The 19,413-nt window shown below is 51.0% G+C and overlaps 1 long non-coding RNA gene across 1 annotated transcript; it reads left to right on the top strand.

Moving 5' to 3' along the window:
* Nucleotides 1-609: 609 nt before the first annotated feature.
* On the top strand, nt 610-9,852 carry LOC127568329 (uncharacterized). Its single transcript, XR_007955995.1, has 4 exons — nt 610-747; nt 1,314-1,491; nt 5,171-5,247; nt 5,453-9,852. It is a non-coding gene; the product is annotated as an uncharacterized LOC127568329 (long non-coding RNA).
* Nucleotides 9,853-19,413: the final 9,561 nt, after the last annotated feature.

Raw genomic sequence — 19,413 nt, 5'->3', positions numbered from 1 at the left:
AATGGATTCCAACACCTCACCAGTCCCAGGCTACCCAGTCTGTCCTTGTAACTCAAACCTCCAGTCCCGGCAACATTCCTGTGCATCTTTTCTGCACCATCTCTAACTGAATGCCATCCTGCCTGTAGCATGGTGACCAGATCTGCACAAAATACCCCACGTACAGCCTAACCAACAATTTGTACAGGACGGCTTCTCGTAGACATTAAGAGTCCTGAGGAGCCAGCCTCTAAAACCTGTGGGACCAGAGTCTCTCTCATCTCCCCAGTACTGCCACAACACTTCACCCTATCAGGGACTCTCATTGTTCCACCCGTCCCGTCCCCATACACTTGCTTGTTTCTCCTTTCTCAGTTCTGTTGAAGGGAACTGGACCCGAAAAGTTTACAGTTTCTCTCTCCACAGCTGCTGCCTGACCTGCTGAGTGTTTCCAGCATTTTCTGGTTTTGTTTCAGACTCCTAGTTTTTATTGATTTCCATTTTATTTTATTTTATAGATGATTAACTTTGCAATTTACAATGATGTACAATTAGGATCTCTGAACCAAATTATTGATGTATGTCTACAAGTAATATTGTCACCATTACAGCTCACTTGAAGTACTTACTCACAATCCCCAACGTAACTGCTGCTTGTAGTGAATGTTCCTCAGACGGTCCGTCTGGGCTGATGTAACTCATTGGGTTTGACTGACTCAACCAGCTCCTCATCCTTACAGAATGGGGCTGGAGAAAATATAATGAAGGGTAAGGAAAAGCAACAAATATTTTGTGTCTGTCGTCAGGGAAGGAGACACAGGAAACTTGTCAGAAATAGTGAAGGAGGAGCTGAAAGAAGCTGGCATCAGCCAGTAACTGGCAATGGAGAAATTAATGGGGTTGAAAGTCAGTTTGTACCAGGATCTGACAGATAGAGGGTCATGAAAATGACAGAGGTACAGAGAACTGTGAGGGGTATAGATAGAGTGCATACTTAGAAACTTGTCCCCATAGCAGAGGTGTCTAAAACCTTAGGCCACAGGTTCAGGGTGAAGGATGAAAGATTTAGAGGGGATCTGAGGAAGAACATTTTCGCCCAGAGGGAGGTTGGAATCTGGAACCCACTGCCTGAGGGGTGGGGGAGGCAGAGACTCTCACAACATTGAACAAGCGCCTGGACGAGCACTTGAATCACCAAGGCAGGGAAGGTACGGACCACGTGCTGGGGAGTGAGATTGGTGTAGATGGGTACTGGAGGGTCAGTATGGACATGGTGGGCCGAAGGGGCTGTCCCTGCACTGCAGGACTCTGTGACCCTGTGACCTGTATCCCAGTGTTTTGAAGGAGGTGGATGCAGGGACTGTGGATCCACAGGATGTCATCCTTCTAAACTGCACAGATTCCAGCACTGTTCCCACCGATCAGAATCGAACGATTGTTACCCCACTACTTATGGTTGGAGAGAGAAAGGGAGCTGGAAGGTTGGTCCAGTTGGTCTGACATCAGCATTGGGTAAGTGTTGCATCAATTATGGAGGAACGAGTAACAGTGCACTTGGAAATAATAGGATCAGCGGTCAGGATGGATCTGTGAAGAGAGATGATGTTTGACAAATCAGTAGGAATATTTTGAGGTCGAATAGCCAGCGAAGCAGTTCTGTGCTGCAGTCTCCTCTGGGGGGTCCTGGTATGGAATGGGAGTGCAGAGCAGTGTGGGCAACATGAACTGGGCAGTCACTGGGTTGGGTGCTGGGACCTGACCGAGGGACACAGTGTGGAACAGTGTGGGGCATTCCCTGAGGCAGAAGGACAAAAGACAGAGTGTTCTCAAACAGAGCAAAGTTGACAGGAGCTGGTGCTGAGGGGTCCTGGGGATCCAGGGAAGCTTGGCTGTGTGGATTCAGAATTGGCTTACCTGTGGAAAGCAGAGGGTTGTGGTGGAGGGAGTGCATTCGGATTGGAGGGCTGTGACTAGTGGTGTCCCACAGGGATTAGTTCTGGGACCTCTGCTTTTCATGATTCTTATTAGTGACTTGGATGAGGGGGTGGAAGGCTGGGTTAGCAAGTTTGCAGACGACACAAATATTGGTGGTGTTGTGGATAGTGTGGAGGACTGTTGAAGATTGCAGAGGAACATTGATAGGATGCAGAGCTGGGCTGAGAAGTGGCAGATGGAGTTCAATCCGGAGAGGTCTGAGGTGGTACACTTTGGAAGGATAAACTCCAAGGCAGAGTACAAAGTTAATGGAAGGATTCTGGGTAGTGTGGAGGAGCAGAGGGATCTGGGGGTTCATATCCACAGATCCCTGAAAGTTGCCTCACAGGTGGATAGGGTAGTTAAGAAAGCTTATGGGATGTTAACATTCTTAAGTTGTGGGATCGAGTTTAAGAGCCGTGAGGTAATGATGCAGCTCTACAAAACTCTGGTTAGACCACACTTAGAGTACTGTGTCCAGTTCTGGTCGCCTCATTATAGGAAGGATGTGGAGGTGTTGGAAAGGGTGCAGAGGAGATTTACCAGGATGCTGCCTGGTTTAGAGAATATGCATTATGAGGAGAGACTAAGGGAGCTAGGGCTTTACTCTTTGGAGAGAAGGAGACAGACATGATAGAGGTATATAAAATATTAAGAGGAATAGATAGAGTGGACAGCCAGCGCCTCTTTCCCAGGGCACCAATGCTCAATACAAGAGGGCATGGCTTTAAAGTACTAGGTGGGAAGTTCAAGGGAGATGTCAGAGGAAGGTTTTTTACCCAGAGAGTGGCTGGTGCATGGAATGCGCTGCCTGGGGTGGTGGTGGAGGCAGGTACATTGGTCAAATTCAAGAGGTTGCTCGATAAGCATATGGAGGAATTTAAAATAGAGGGATATGTAGGAGGAAGGGGTTAGATAGTCTTAGGCGAGGTTTAAAGGTCAGCACAACATTGAGGGCTGAAGGGCCTGTATTGTGCTGCACTGTTCTATGATCTATGATCCCTTTCCATTGATCACGGGAGGTTAATGGGAGGTCTGGAAGGAAGGCAAACCTTTTCTACCCAAGGGGATCAGACTCCACGTTGGCAGGCATGGTAGTGCAGTGGTTAGTGTAACACTGTTACAGCAGCAGCGACCCAGGTTTAATTCCGGACGCTGTCTGTAAGGAGTTTGTACGTTCTCCCTGTGTCTACGTGGGTTTCCTCCGGGTGCTCCGGTTTCCTCCCACATTTCCAAAGACGTACGGGTGAGGAAGTTGTGGGCATTGTATGTTGGTGCTGGAAGTGTGGCGACACTTGGGGGCTGCCCCCAGAACACTCTACGCAAAAGATGCGTTTCACTGTGTGTTTCGATGTACATGTGACTAATGAAGAAATCTGTCTTATCTCATTACGTCCCATCTGCCATGTCCCTCCCCATCACATGACCTGTCCACAACCCCCGTTAATAACCCCCCTATCAATAACCCCCTATCTATAGCCCCGTCAATAACCCCCATCTATAACCCCCATCTATAAACCCCCATCTATAACCCCCAGTCTATAACCCCCATCTATAACCCTCCATCTACAAACCCCTGTCTATAACCATGTGTACTGTCTGGTCTTGCTGCCCAGGGAGGGGATACTTCTCCACCACCAACCCCGGGTCCGCACCACCCACCCGGGGCCCTACCACCCCCCGTGGGTCCCCATCACCCACCCCTGGGGCCCCATCACCCACCCCCTGGGGCCCCACCACCCACCCAGGTACCCCAGCATCCACCCCCTAATCCTGTAAGTGTGTTCCCTCGTTTGAGACTCTCCCACAGCTCCCACTGGTAGAAACATCTCCACATCTCCCCTGTCCTGTCCCCTCAGCTTTCATTTACGTCTTATTCTTCTAAAGTCCAGAGGACAACAATATTCAAAAGATATTTGGACGGGTACATGGATAGGAGGGGCTGTGGGATATGGGCCAAAGGTGGACAAATGAACTAGCCTGGTGGACACCTTGCTCGGTGTGCAGTAGTTGTGCTGAGGGTCCTGTTTTCATTCTGTGTTACTCTATGACTTGAGGAGAATACAGATCCAATGCCTTTAGTTGTTCCTGTTTGGACAACCCTCTGATCCCAGGAATGAGCTGAGCGAATTTCTCCTGGACTGCCTCTAGTCCCAGCATGTTGTTGCTCTTCCTTTGCTGAGCTCTAAAATACTCTCAGTCCTCAGGCCTACTGCTATTTCTGGCATCCTGATCAGCCTCTTCCTAGAATTTAACACTATTTTTAATTTCTCCTGTCAGCCACGTATGAATCACTTTTCCTGTTGGGTTTTGGTGCCTGAGAGGAATGTATATTTTTTGCAACTTGAGCACTATATCTTTAAATGCTAACATTGCCGGTCCATTGCCATACTTTTCAACGCACTCTCCCGTTAACCCACAACATCTGTCCTCAGCCAGCCCCACAGAACCCTCGCTTTAGATCTGAGGCCCTCGTTCTGCATTGGACTACAATTCACACAGCCTATTGCGACCGCACTCCCATCAGGGCCCCTTGGAAACAAGTTAACCCTTCATCATTGCACAAAGTGAGATACAAAATAGTCTCTTCCCATGGTCCCCTCCCACAAGGATTCCTCAACATATCGATCAGAAGTGACTGAAACACGTTCCAGAGAATCAGAGAACTGAACGACACAGAACAGGCCCTTCAGCCCAACTCATCCATGCTGACAGTGATGCCTCTCTACATTAATCCTATCTGCCTGCCTTAGACCCGTATCCCTCTGCACCATTCCTATCCGAGTATCTGTCCAACCGCCTTTATAAATGTTGTAATTGTACCCATCTCGTCTGGCAGCTCGTTCCAGATATTCACCACCCTTTGGGTGAAAAACTTACTCCTCAGATCAACTTTAAATTTCTCCCTTCTCACCTTCAACCTGTGCCCTCTAGTTCTAGACTGCCCTGTCCTGGAGTAAAGGCTCTATCTACATGATCTATCGTCTAAACCCCTCAACCTCCTACGTTCCAGTGAGGAAACCCCAGTCTCTCCAATCCAATAACTACAGCCCTCCATTCCAGGCAACCTGACGAATTCATCTCCCACCGAATTACTGTAAATCTGGCATGTTCAGGACTTCGCTGGTTGCAGACTGCGGATTTTCCCAATTATTGGATATTATTCCAAGTAATATTCCAACAAACTTTTAATTTACTTTTTTCTAATACATTACAGACCAAATATTCCGGTGAACCCACTGCGTTAAAGGGAGAGTGGGAACCAGGGTCTGCTGGGTCTAAGGGGAGCACCAGGTGAGTGGGATGCTGAACCGTGGGGATCCTGGAACAATCGGATAGTGGATTGTCAGAGCTTTGTGCTGTGCATGTTTTTTGTCTCCCATGATCACTGAGTTACCCTGCCACACATCTCTAATTTACTCACTTATGCCACGTCCCGTTACCATTAGCTGGTCTATAAATAGCTCCCTAATATTTTCTTCCCTTTGTTATTTCACAGTTTGACCCAAATTGATTCCAGTTCTACGTTATGATCTGTCAGGCCGAAGACATTTCTCTATCTTACCCACGGTGGAACATCGTCCTCTGATCGAGTCACAGATTTACAGCATCGAAACAGGCTCTTCAGTTCCCAAGTCCTCACCGACCCACAAGCACCTTCTTCCTTGTCACCTCTCCTTCCCAAATGTCAGATCCCTGGAATATTTACTTCCCAGGCTCGGTTACTCTGCAGCCACGAGTGAGAAGGGAATGACGTTGAACACATGCATCCTGACATATCCGTGGGTTGACCTTGCTGTGGTTGCCGTGTGCACTCAGGTACGGCACCACTACCTTTGCTGTTTTAACATCCTGTACTCTCAACCTCTTGAAGTTTACTTTGCTATGCATTTCACTTCCTAGGTATGATAAGATATCTTTATTAGTCACACGTACATCGAAACACGCAGTGAAATGCATCTTTTGCATAGTGATTTGGGGGGCAGCCTGCAAGTGTCGCCACGCTTCCGGCGCCAACATAGCATGCCCACAACTTCCTAACCTGTACGTCTTTGGAATGTGGGAGGAAACCGGAGCACCCGGAGGAAACCCACGCAGGCACGGGGAGAACATACAATCTCCTTACAGACAGTGGCAGGAACTGAACCTGGGTAGCTGGCGCTGTAATAGTGTTATGCTAACCGCTACACTACCATGCCTGCTCATTGACTTCCCGCTTTGACTCTCTCCTTCCTGAATTTCCTTTGAGGTTACTATCTCCCTGCCCAGCTGGTTTAAACCCCCCCCCCCCCCCCCAGTAAACTCCAGCACACTCCCTGCAAGGATATTGGTCCAGGCACAGTTTGGCTCAGCCTATCTGATTCATACTCTTCCAACCTGCCTCAGAACAATCCCAAAGTCTCAGAAATCTAAAGCCCTCCCAACAACATTCATCTGCTCTAACCAAACTGCTGCAGGAACTCAGCTGGTCGAGCAGCATCTGTGGAGGCAGAGGGATGGTCAACACTTCAATGCATCAGGACTGAGAGCGCAGAGAGGATAAAGAACATAGAACATGGAACAGTACAGCACAGAACAGGCCCTTCAGCCCACAATGTTGTGCCAACATAGCTATTCCCTCCTACCTACAGAGTGTCCATATCCCTCCATTTTCCTCTCATTCATGTGCCCATCCAAGCCCCTCTTAAAAGCCCCCAATGAGTTTGCCTCCACCACCCTATCAGACAACGCTTTCCAGGCATCCAGGTGGCCAGAATAAAGAGGAGAGAGGGAGGGCTCACAGAGAGAGTGGTTCCTGAGGAAAGCAGACGGCAGGGGAGATGTGGCTGGCGGTGGGATCTTGCTCGAGGGCAGAAATAACGAAGGATGATGTGCTGGATGTGGAGGGGTGAAAGGTGAGGACCAGGGGAACCCTCTCTGTCTGGGGGGAGGGGGAGAGAGCAGACGTGTGGGTAAAGGAGGAGATGTGAGTGAGGGCTGTGGCAGAGCGGAGACACATGCCCTGAAGGAAGACCCACCAAAAGCCACGTCTTCCCCTCTCCTCCACTCCTGTGCAGCTGACTCAGGTGGTGCCTGGGTCTGACTGCACGCTCCCAAGGAGCCACCAGCTGACAAGATGGGCATAAGTGTGGGAGTGAGGTGGTCCAGAGCACTCCTGCTCCCTGGTCCGTCTGTGGTCAGCCATGTCCTCTCTGCTCATCGTCCTGAGGCTGGGGGCTTCACCACCTTAATCTGAGGTTCTCCGTCTCACCCAGACATCCTCCCTCCGGGCACCACTACAGCTCTCAAACACGCAGCTCAACGTGCTGCAGCTAAAGTCACCTCCTGTGCACGTGGCTGCCTGGGAGCTGCAGGTATCCCTGCACTGCCACATGGTGCAGGGGATGCAGCTCACTCACCCAGCCATCCCACCACACCTCACCCTCAGCCCGACCTCCGACACTGTCTGTGTGGAGTTTGCACGTTCTCCCTGTGACCGCATGGGTTTCCCCGGGGTGCTCCGGTTTCCTCCCACATCCCAAAGACGTGCGGGTCGCTGGGTTAATCGTCCACTGTAAATTGTCCCCAGTGTATGGGTGAAGGGTAGAATCTGGGGGGAGTTGGTGGGGGGAGAATAATATGGGATCAGAGTAGGTTTGGTGTAAAGGGGTGGGTGATGGTCGGCATGGACTTGATGGGCCAAAGGGCCTGTTTCCCTGCTGTGTGATTTATGATGTCATACTGCATCGATGTATAGGGGGATCTTGGGGTGCAAATCCACAGCTCCCTGAAAGTGGAAACATGCAGACGGGGGGTAAGGAAGGCGTACGGCACGCTTGTCTTCATCGGTTGGGGTGTTGAGTGTAAAAGTCAGGAAATCATATTGCAGCTGTATAAAACTTTAGTCAGGCTACATCTGGAGTACTGTGTGCAGTTCTGGTCGCCCCGTTACAAGAAGGGTGTGGAGGCTTTGGAGACGGTGCAGAGGAGGTTCACCAGGATGCTGCCTTGATTAGAGGGTATGAGTTATAAGGAGGTTGGACAAACTTGGGTTGTTTTCTCTGGAGCGGTGGAGGCTGAGGGGAGACCTGATAGAGGTTCATCAAATTATGAGAGGCACAGATAGTCTTTTTGCCAGGATGGAAATGTCAAATACTAGAGGCCAGAGGTTTAAAGTGAGAGGGGAACGTTTATAGGAGGTGCACGGGGCAGGTTTTTTACACATAGTGTGGTGGGTGCCTGGAACGTGCTGCCAGGGGAGGTGGTGGAGGCAGATTTGATGATGACATTTTAGAGGCAGTCAGACAGATACACGAACAGGCAGGGAATGGAGGATTTAGACCAAGTGGAGGCAGATGTACAGGTTAAACTGGCATCAATGGTCGGCGCAGACACGTGGTCCTGATGACCCAGTCCTATCTTCTGTGTTCTGTAAAACAATCTATGTTGTGACACCCCCATAGATGCCACTCACTAAAGCTCCCTCACGCACCAAACTAGGACCCAGATCCCTCTGTATTGCAGGCCTGTGCAGTTTCCCAACATATAAATCATCTATGAATTTTATTTTACTGCCAAAATGAGCAATTTGATGGGTTTTTTTCCACATTATGCTCCAATTATCAGAGAGATAGAATATAGAGTCATAGAGTTATATGGAAACAGGCCCTTTGGCCCAACTCGTCTATGCTGACCAAGTTGCTGACCTGAGCTGGTCCCATTTGCCTGCATTTGGCCCGTATCACTCTGAACCTTTCCTATCCATGGACCTGCCTTTTCAATGTGCTTCTCTCCCTGCGTCAGCCACTTCCTCTGGCTGATGGGGATGAAGGTTGACTCCTGGGGTAGTGAACTTGTCATGTCTGAAGAGATTAGATAGACTGGGCCTGTCTTCTCCTGAGTTTGGGAGAATGAGAGTGACCTCATTGAAGTGTTGGTTGATGTTGATGTTTGGATATTGATGTTGGGATGTTGATTTTGGGATGATATTTCCCACGGATGGGGTGTGTAGAACCAGGAGTCACTGTCTCAAAGTAAGTGGTTGCCCATTCAGGACTGAGGTGAGAAGAAATTTGTTCCAGCAGACCATAGAACCATAGAACAATACAGCACAATTCAGGCCCTTCTGCCCACCATGTTGTGCCGCCCTTTAAACCACACCTAAGACTATCTAACCCCTTCCTCCTACATATCCCTCTATCTTAAATTCCTCCATATGCTTATCTAACAATCTCTTGAACTTGACCAACGTATCAGCCTCCACCACCACCCCAGGCAGCGCATTCCATGCACCAGCCACTCTCTGGGTGAAAAACCTCCCTCTGACGTCTCCCTTGAACTTCCCACCCATTACCTTAAAGCCATGTCCTCTTGTATTGAGCATTGGTGCCTTGGGAAAGAGGCGCTGGCTGTCCACTCTATCTATTCCTCTCAATATTTTGTACACCTCTATCATGTCTCCCCTCATCCTCCTTCTCTCCAATGAGTAAAGCCCTAGCTCCCTTAGTCTCTCCTCATAATCCATACTCTCCAATCCAGGCAGCGTCCTAGTAAATCTCCTCTGCACCCTTTCCGACGCCTCCACATCCTTCCTATAATGAGGTGACCAGAATGTGGTGAATCTCTGGAATTCTCTGCCCTGGAGGGTGGTGGAGGTTCAGCCATTGAGTTCAATCAGAACAGTGGTCATTAGGTTTGTGGATCAGTGGAAATGGGACAGGACAGGAAAGTGGAGCTGAGGTAGTGGATTAGCCATGATGATGAGGGGCCACCTAACTGTGCCCTCCTCACTGATTGGTTATTTAGTCATTCCCTCCGCACTGAATGGTGTACGGTGCCACGTTTCATTGCTGCCAGCTTGTGTAGACAAGACAGCTTTCACTGGAAGCAGATTATCTGAAATACTCCAGTGGCTTGGTGTGTCCGTCCGTTCTTCCTGTGGGGATTCTAAAGGGGTGATGGGGTGGGGTGAGGGGTAAGAGGTGAGGGATCTGGGATGAGACTGAGGAGTGAGGGTGGGAATGAGGGGTGAGGGATGAGATGAGGGAAGGTGTAAGGGGTGAGGTGAGGGGTGGGGGAGGGGTGGGGATGAAGGCCGAAGGTAGTGAGGTGTGAGGGATGAGGGAGGTGGTGACAGGAGAGGGACGAAGGTGAGGGGTGAGGTGTTGGGGTGGGGGTGAGGGTGAGGAGTGGGATGTCAGGGTGGGGATGTCAGGGTGGGGGTGTCAGGGTGAGAGTGTCAGGGTGGGGGTGTCAGGGTGGGGGCTTATTGGTGGGGGGTGTCAGGGTGGGGTGTCATTGTGGGTGTCAGGGTGGGGGTGTCAGGTTGGGGGGGTGTTGATGGGGGTGTTGGGGGGTGTCAGTGAGGGGGTCAGTGGGGGTGTCAGGGTGGGAGTGTCAGGGTGGGGAGTGTTGATGGGGGTGTTAGGGTGGGGGTGTCAGGGTGGGGATACACTGGTGGAGAACCGTTAACCAGACGTCCTAGGCTCGGTCCCTGTCCGGCACCTTCTCCTTGATGATCTGACTCCCTCCTTCCACACCCACAGCGCCCCGGGACCCTGTGATCCCACCTTGGGACCCCAACTTCCACACCCCACAGCGCCCCAGGACCCTGTGATCCCACCTTGGGACCCCAACTTCCACACCCCACAGCGCCCGGGACCCTGGGATCCCACCCTTGGACCCGACCTTCCACACCCCACAGTGCTCGGGACTCTGGGACCACACGGTGTGATACTGAAGGTGTGAAATAAATGGATTATCGTTCTGTTTATTGGTTTATTACAACCTGGACCGTCGCCATGGTAACAACAGTGAAGACATAATGTGCCTGTAAATCGATCAGAGTGGGAGAACATTGACGGAGGTGAGGAGTCTGTCTGCACTTTGTGCAATCAGAAAGTCATTTGGCACAAGGAGGTCCTTCGCTCCGTTGGGCTGCTGCTGGTCCTTCGCTCCGTTGGGCCGCTGCTGGCCTTTCGCTCTGTCGGGCTGTTGCTGGCCCTTGGAAAGAGTCTCCCATTGGCCCAACAAATCACACTTTTTGTTCTTTAATGCAGGCAACCTTGTGGTCACAGAGTTCCCAACAGGGGAACTATCTGGGTAACAAGAGGGTCCTTTAAAGCCCCTTACAGACACCCCCCGGTGTTCTGACGTCGAGGCTCACTGCCTCAGTAGTGAACCCAAGTGCTGCCCAAGTGATCTCCAGTTTGGAAGAGGAGATAGTCCCCTCTAAGGGTAGAAGCAGCTGGGTCGGGGCCACTCTGATGGGGTGAGTCCGGATCTGGCCCTGGTAAATAGGAAGCAAAGTCTGGCAGGAAAAAAATGTCATTTGGCTTTTAATGTGGAGACACTTCCCTCCCCGTGCGTTGCCATGGGGGAGGGACAGTGAGGGAAATGAAGCCAAAGCTCCCTGGATGAGCAAAAGGCTGGAGAGTGAAACAGAGCAGAGCAGAAGAGCACAGAACAGATGCCAGTTTTTTCACAGAAGTGAGATGCAGGCTGATCACAGAACGTTCAGAGAGAATGTGGAGGAAATGAGAGTGGCCCAGAGACACCAAGAGAAACTGCACCTCGTATTCCAGACACACAAGAGTCTGCGGATGCTGCAGTCTGGAGCGACAATCAGTCCTGATGCACCCGAAATGCCGATAGTTCCTCTCCCCCCACAGACGCTGCTCGACTGGCTGAGTTCCTCCAGCAGATTGTTTGTGGCTCCACATATTCTGCCTGGGGAGTCCGCAACCCCACCCAATGAACACTGAATTCTCCAACTTCAGGTAACCTGCTCACCCTCGCTCCCCTCCTGATCCACCCAGATCCTCCTGCACCCACCCCAGCCCCCATCACTGGTCCTTTCCCCCCCCCACCCCCACCCCCAGCCCCACTCCACCTGTCCATCACCCACACACCCCTCCCACAGGGACCCCTCCCCCCTGTTCCCACCTGCTTCACTTGGTTCCATGCTTCACCTTCCTCTCCCGTCAGACTTCACCGTCTGCGGCCCTCTGTCCCCTCCCAGCCTCTGTCACCATCTGCACCCTCCCCTCCTCCATGTGCCGATCACCCCTCCTCACCTGCCCCACCCCTTCCCTCGCCTCTTTATACAGGCCACCTCCCTCTATCATTCAGTCCAGATGCAGGGTCTCGACCCGCAATGTTGACTGTCCCTCTCCCTCCACAGGTGCTGCGTGACCTGCTGAGTTCCTCCAGCAGATTGTTTGTCATTCCTGATTGGAGCATCTGCAGTCCTTGGTGTCACCATGGGAATAGTTTTAGTATAGACCAGTCCTTGATGGTCAGCATGGATATGATGGGCCGAAGGGCCTATTTCTGTGTGTATGACTCTGTGACTCAATGAGGGAAGACTGGTGGCAAATGTAAACTGGAATCCAAATCTATTCTTTCAGCATAATGGGCTGTAAGTGGGAGCTGGGGTAGTCTACTTACAGGGCAGAGCAGGCTGCAGGAGCAATTTACCTTCATCTTCACCGGGAAGGAGATGCTGCAGGAGTCTCAGCGCAGGAAGACTCGGCAGCACATACACTGAAATTGGATGGTGCAGAGGGGATCGGCAAGGTCCTGTGCACGGATCGCAGGCAAACTCATTTTTGACTCTGTGACTCTGTCCATTCACCAGGATACAGTAACTCTACTTAAATCTAGAAGTATTCGCCATTTAATAAGGCAGCGGGTCGAGCAGCTGCCTCACAGCCCCAGAGACACAGGTTCGATCCCGACCTCTGGCGCTGTCTGTGTGGAGTTTGCACGCTCTCCCTGTGACCGCGTGGGTTTCCCCTGGGTGCTCCGGTTTCCTCCCACATCCCAGAGATGTGTGGGTCAGTGGGTTAATTGGCCGCTGTAAATTGCCCCCAGTGTGTGGGTGAGGGGTAGAATCTGGGGGGAGTTGATGGGAATGTGGGGAGAATGAAATGGGATCAGTGTAGGGTTGGTGTAAATGGGTGGGTGATGGTCGGCACGGACTGGGTGGGCCGAAGGGTCTGTTTCTGTGCTGTATCTCTTGAGAGTATACCTCTTCACTGAGATTCCGGATGGATTAAAAATGATTTTAAAAGGGAGGAGTAGAAAGGCTGGTGGTCCATGAATCCCCAGCTCCAAGCCGGATGTATCCTAGGTTTTTGTGGGAAGCAACAGTGGGAATTGCAGAGGCCGTGGCTGTTATCTCCCAGACATTCAAAGGTGGTTCCTGAGGACCCGCTCCAGAAGGTTAGGGCACAGGGGATCTGAAGTGAGCTGGCTAATTGGATCTAATGTTGCCTGCGTGATAGGAGATGGAGGGTAGTGGAGATTGGATGTTCTTCTGACTGGAAGTCTGTGACCCATGGGGTACCACAGGGATGGGTTTGGGCAACCTTGTGCTGTGAGATATATTGATGAATGTAGGCAGTATGGTTAGTAAGTTTGCAGATGATGTGAAACTTAGTGGTGGTGTGGATATTGAGGAAGGTAGTCTGAAGCCGCAGCAGGATATGGATCAGTTGGAAACTTGGGCGGAGCATTGGCCGATGGAATTTAATCCCGACAAGTATGAGGTGATGCATCTTGGAAAGTCAAAAAGGGGTTGGACATGTGCAGTAAATGGTAGGGTGCTAAGGAATGTAGATAAACTGAGAGACCTTGGGGTTCATGTCCATTGTCCCCTGAAAGTAGTGACACAGGTAGATCAGGTGGTGAAGAAGGCGTACGGTGTGCTTGTCATCATTGGTTGGAGCCAAATATATATTGGAGTTGGAACATTAAGTTGCAAGTTTACAGAACACTGGTTAGAAACATAGAAAAACTACAGCACAATTCAGGCCCTTCAGTCCACAAAGCTGTGCCGAATGTGTCCCTACCTTAGAAATTACTAGGCTTACCCATAGCCCTCTATTTTTCTCAGCTCCATGTACTTATCCAACAGTCTCTTGAAAGACCCTATCGTATCCGCCTCCACCACCGTTGCCGGCAGCCCATTCCACACACTCACCACTCTGAGTAAAAAACTTACCCCTGACATCTCCATGGTTAGTCTGCACTTGGAGCAGTGTATGCAGTCTGGTTACCACACTACAGGAAGGATTTGGCTGTGCTGGAGAGGGTGCAGAGGAGATTCCTCAGGATGTTGCCTGGACTGGAGGACTTTAGTAATGGGGAGATACTGGACAGGCTGGGACTGTTTTCCCTGGAGTGAGGGATGCTGAGGGGTGACCTGACAGAGGTGTATACAATTGTGAGGAGCATACATGGGGTAAATGGTGAAAACCTTTTTCCCATGGTAGGGGTGTCAAAACCAAGAGGGCACAGGTTTAAGGTGAGAGGAAGGAGTTTTAAGGGGATTTTAGGGGCAAGTATTTTACACTGAGAGTGGGTGATATCTGGAACTCACTGCCAGAGGAGGTGGTGAAATCTGATACACTCACTGCATTTAAGAGGGATTTAGACAGACGCTTGAACAGAAAAGGCATAGAAAGATGTGGTCCTGATGCAGACAAATGGGATCAGTGTAGACAGGCAGTAAGATCGGCGTGGACATGGTGGACCGAAGGGCCTGTTTCTGTGCTGTACCACACTGTGACTCTGTGAATGCAAATATCACACCCTTGTTCAAAAAAAGTGTGGTGCAATAAAACCAGTAACTTGAGACTCGTCAGTTTGGTCTTGGCAGTGGGGTATGTTCCAGAAACAACATCAGTGACAAAATGCAGTCATTGGGAAGCTTGATTGATCGAGAAAGCCTGCTGATATGTGTTAAAGTAACAGTGAGGGTCAGTGAGGGAAATGCAGATGAAGTGGTAAATATGGAGTTGATGAGGTGTCATCGAGGTTGGCAGCCATGGAATCCAGCAGCATGGATGGAAAGTTGGCCAAGTAACAGGGGAGAGGTGTTTCAGTAAATGCAAATGCAGTATCACATGGATACGTGTGACCATCCACTGCCAGGGAGAAACAGAGAGGCAGAGTATGGTCTAAGTGGTGGAGGACAGCAAACTGACAAAACAATGGGGGGTGACCTTGCTCAAACATGTAAAATCCTAAGGGCCTTGACGGTGAAGATGATGAACTTCTCACTGGAGCGTGGAGGCTAGGGTGACCTTACAGAGGTTTACAAAATGATGTGGGGCATAAGTAGGGCCATAGAACCTATTTCCTACAGTGAGAGAATCTAAGATGAGAGAGCACAGGTTTAAGGTGAGAGGGGAGAAATTTAAAGGGAATCTGAGGGATAAGTTTTCCACACAGAGGGCGGTGGGAATGTGGAGTGAGTTGCCAGAGGAAGTGGTCGAGGTGGGTACAATTACAGTATTTCAAAGGCATTTGGACACGTCCATGGATAGGAAAGGTGTAGCGGGATAGGGGCCAAATGCATTCAAATGGGAATAGCATAGATAGGCATCACGGTCAGAATGGACATGGTGGGCCATTTCTGCACTGCGCATCTGTTACTCAATGTTTTCAACTGTGGGAGGGGGATAGTCACAAATGAGGAGACACAGTCACAAAATAAGAGGCCACATTTAAAACTGGGGTGTGTAGAAAGGTCTTCTCTCAGAGGGGGGTGAATCTCTGGAATTCTCTTTCCCTGAGGCTGGAGGAGGCCAGATCACTGGATATGTTGAAAGTGGAGATGGATAAGTATTGGAAAGATCGAGGAACTAAGGGTGATGGGAAGCTGGCACAGAAGAGGAGCTGTGGGCAGCATAGATCACCATGGTCATGTTGAATGGTGGGGCAGGTTTGAGGGGTTGAGTGGCCTATTTTTGATCCCATTTTCTTGGGTTCTTGTGTTAGTTCTGCTGCCTTTTCTGTGTCTCCATATTTGGATGGAAGGGAAGTTTACACTGGACTTTCTCCAGATCAGACGAGGACCATTTCCTTCCTTTTGTACATCAATGACTTGGACCTGTGTGTACAGGCAACTACCCAAATATGCCAATGTGGAACTGTTGGAGATGGAGGACAGAATGTTGCTGGAGTCAGGTTTTCAGTGCTACAGCTGGGGAATGATCTGGTCCCACTGGCGTCTCTGTATCCAGTGCTGTCAGCTGTGTCTTGATATCACAAGTGGAGAATGGAAATGGCTGCAGACTGGCTTCTGTGATGGGGATCTCAGGAGGAAGCAGAGAAGGATCACCCACTTGAGATTTCTGGCAGAGTATGGTTCTGACTGCTTCGACCTTGCCTTTGGCACTCACTTGTGGACAGGCTGGTGGAGTGGGCAGAGAGGTGGCAGGTGAAGTTGAAAGCTGAGAAGTGTGAAGTGTTACATTTTGGTTGGAAGAGCGAGTAGAGGCGGTGTGAAGTAGAGGGCACAGTTCTCAAAGGGAAGAAGAACAGCAACCTGGGGATACGTGCAGTTCATTGAAAGTGGCAGGTCAGGTTAGGAAAGTGAGTAATCATGTACAGGGGGACATAGGCCAGAGAGTCATAGAGTTATACAGCACGGGAACAGCCCTTTCAGCCCAACTGGTCCATGTTAACCAAGATTCGCATCAATATACCTGTCTCATCCACTTCCTCTGGCAGCTCGTTCCATATACTCACCACCCTCTGCGTGGTGAAGTTGCTCCTCATGTTCCTTTTAAATCTTTCCCCTCTCACCTTAAACCTGTGCCCTCTAGTTCTTGATTCCCCAACCTTGGGAAAAAGACCGTGCACATTCACCCTGTCTATTCCCCTCATGATTTTATGCACCTCTATAAGATCATCCCTCAGTCTCCTACGCTCCAGTGAATAAAGTCCCAACCTGCCCAACCTCTCTCCATAACTCAGTCCCTCAAGTCCTGGCAATATCCTTGTACATCTCCTCTGCGATCCTTCCAGCTTAATGGCATCCTTCCTATGGCAGTGTGACCAAATCTGAACACAATATTCACCAGTTTCTTGTCCAACTGCAACATAACATCACAACTTCTCTACTCAACGCCCTGACTGAAGGCCAGTGTGCCAAACGCCTTCTTCACTACCCTGCCTACATGTGACACCATCTTCAGGGCAAAAGTTATGATGAAACTTTATAAAACCTTGGTTTGGGACAACTGTATTGTGTCCATTACTGGGTGCTTCACTGTGGGAGAGACATGACAGCTTTGGGGAGGATGCAGATGAGATTTACTGAAAAGACTCCAGGGATGAGAGACTTTAATTCTGCTGGAGGAACTCAATGGGTCAGGCAGCATCTGTGGAGGCAGAGGGATGGTCGGCGTTTTGGGTCGAGACCCTGCATCAGGACTGAGAGTGGAGAGGGGAGAGCCTGTATATTAGGGTGAGAGGGAGGGCTGAGACAGAGGCTGGCAGGTGATAGGTGAGGGAAGGGAATGAATCTAGGTAGCAGGGGTGGGAAGGAGAATGGAAAAGGTGAACAAAGGGACAGAGACCTTGGGTGGACAGTGGGAGTGGCTCACTTGAAACTGGAAAGTTCAGTGTTCATACCATTGGGTTGTAGACTACCCAGGTGCAACATGAGGTGTTGTGTTTGGCTTCACTTTTAGTTCTATGGACAGTCTGGAGAAGCTGTAGTCGTCCTCCTTTGGATCACAGAGTCACAAAGAAATACAGTGTGGAAACAGGCCCTTCAGCCCATCGAGTCTGCACCACACATTTTACTCTAACCCTACATTAATCCCATTTTCATCCTCCTCAACTCCTAAAGTATTCAATCACCCACCCACACACTGGGGACAATTTACAGTGGCCAATTAACCCACCGACCCGCACGTCTTCAGGATGTGGGAGGAAACCAGAGCACCTGGGGGAAACCCACACGGTCACAGGGAGAACATGCAAACTCCACACAGACAGCACCGAAGGTCGGGATTGAACCCGGGTCTCTGGAGCCGTGAGGCAGCGACTCCACCAGCTGTGCCACTGTGCTGCCCTTGTGTTTGGCTCACAGGTACATTGGGATTGGGAAAATAAGATCAGGAAGGATGTGGACAGAGCAGGTGAAGAGAACCTGCTCCCATCTGGAGGAACTCAGCGGGTCAGGCAGCATCTATGGAGGGAAATGAACCATCAACATTTCAGGCCGAGACCCTTCATCAGGACTGGAAAGAAAGAGGGCAGAAGCCCGAATAATGGGGGAGGGGGAGGAGCACCTGCTGGTGGGTGATAGGTGAGTCCAGGTGAGGGGGGAAGGTAGGTGGGTGGGGGAAGGGGGGTAAAAGGGAGTGATGTGAGAAGCTGGGAGGTGATAGGTGGATGTGATAAAGGGCTGAAGAAGATGGAATCTGATAGGAGAGGACAGTGGACCATGGGACAGAGGTGGGGAAGCAGAAGGACGAAGGTGTGGGTGATGGACAGGTGTCCCCATCAGTGGAGGGTCAAGACCAGGGAGGGGTTGGTGGGGGTTATAGAGACAGGGAGGGGTGTAGGTGCTGGAGGGGTTATAGAGATAGGGAGGGGTGCAGGGGGTACAGAGACAGGGAGGGGTGCAGGGGGTACAGAGACAGGGAGGGGTGCAGGGGTTACAGAGACAGGGAGGGGTGCAGGGGGTACAGAGACAGGGAGGGGTGTCGGGGGTACAGAGACAGGGAGGGGTGCAGGGGCTACAGAGACAGGGAGGGGTGTTGGGGGTACAGAGACAGGGAGGGGTGCAGGGGGTACAGAGTCACTGAAGGGTGTCGGGGTTACAGAGACAGGGAGGGGTGCAGGGGGTACAGAGACAGGGAGGGGTGCAGGGGGTACAGAGACAGGGAGGGGTGTCGGGGTTACAGAGACAGGGAGGGGTGCAGGGGGTACAGAGACAGGGAGGGGTGTAGCGGGTACAGAGACAGGGAGGGGTGCAGAGGGTACAGAGACAGGGAGGGGTGCAGGGGGTTACAGAGACAGGGAGGGGTGTAGTGGGTACAGAGACAGGGAGGGGTGCAGGGGTTACAGATACAGGGAGGGGAGAGCCCGTGGAGTGTTTGAACAGGAGGCTGAGGATTTTCCCTGTTGTCGAAGGGTTAACGTTGAAACTTCCAGCCCGTTCTCACCAGCAGTCTGAGCTGTTGCATCGGGAGCTGTGCTGAAATCAGGTTCCCTTGTAATGATGGTGGTAATTGGCAGCAATGTGTGGGAGGGGGCTGGAGTCTGTGCCCCTCTCCCTCCCACTTGTCTCCTGACACTGACTCCAGTGTTTGAAGGTTGCCCAGGGCATCTGTCACTGTCCCCGCTGACGGAACGTCTCATCTGTGTGGAATCCAATCTGTGTGTTATTGCAATTTAAGGGCATCGGTGGGAATCATCTCAATCGGCAAAGAGTCAGCGGGAGAAATTCGTCTGGAGACTGGGTGGGGAAGTGGGGTCAGAGCGCTCTCTCTGACACAGCTCAGAGCTGCAATCACATCAAAACACTGCAGAAACCAGACTGTGGCCAGTTCTTTGCGCAGAGTTCAGGAGGATGTTCTGGCTCTGGGAGGGAGTCAGGGAGGTTGTGCTGGATGGTTCCAGGGGTGTGGGGAGACGGGGGGAGCTGGGGCTGTCGTCTTTGGACCTGGGGAG

The sequence above is a fragment of the Pristis pectinata genome, chromosome 3 (genome assembly GCF_009764475.1).
Source record: "Pristis pectinata isolate sPriPec2 chromosome 3, sPriPec2.1.pri, whole genome shotgun sequence".
Lineage (NCBI taxonomy): Eukaryota > Metazoa > Chordata > Chondrichthyes > Rhinopristiformes > Pristidae > Pristis > Pristis pectinata.
This window is presented reverse-complemented; position numbering and strand designations above follow the sequence as displayed.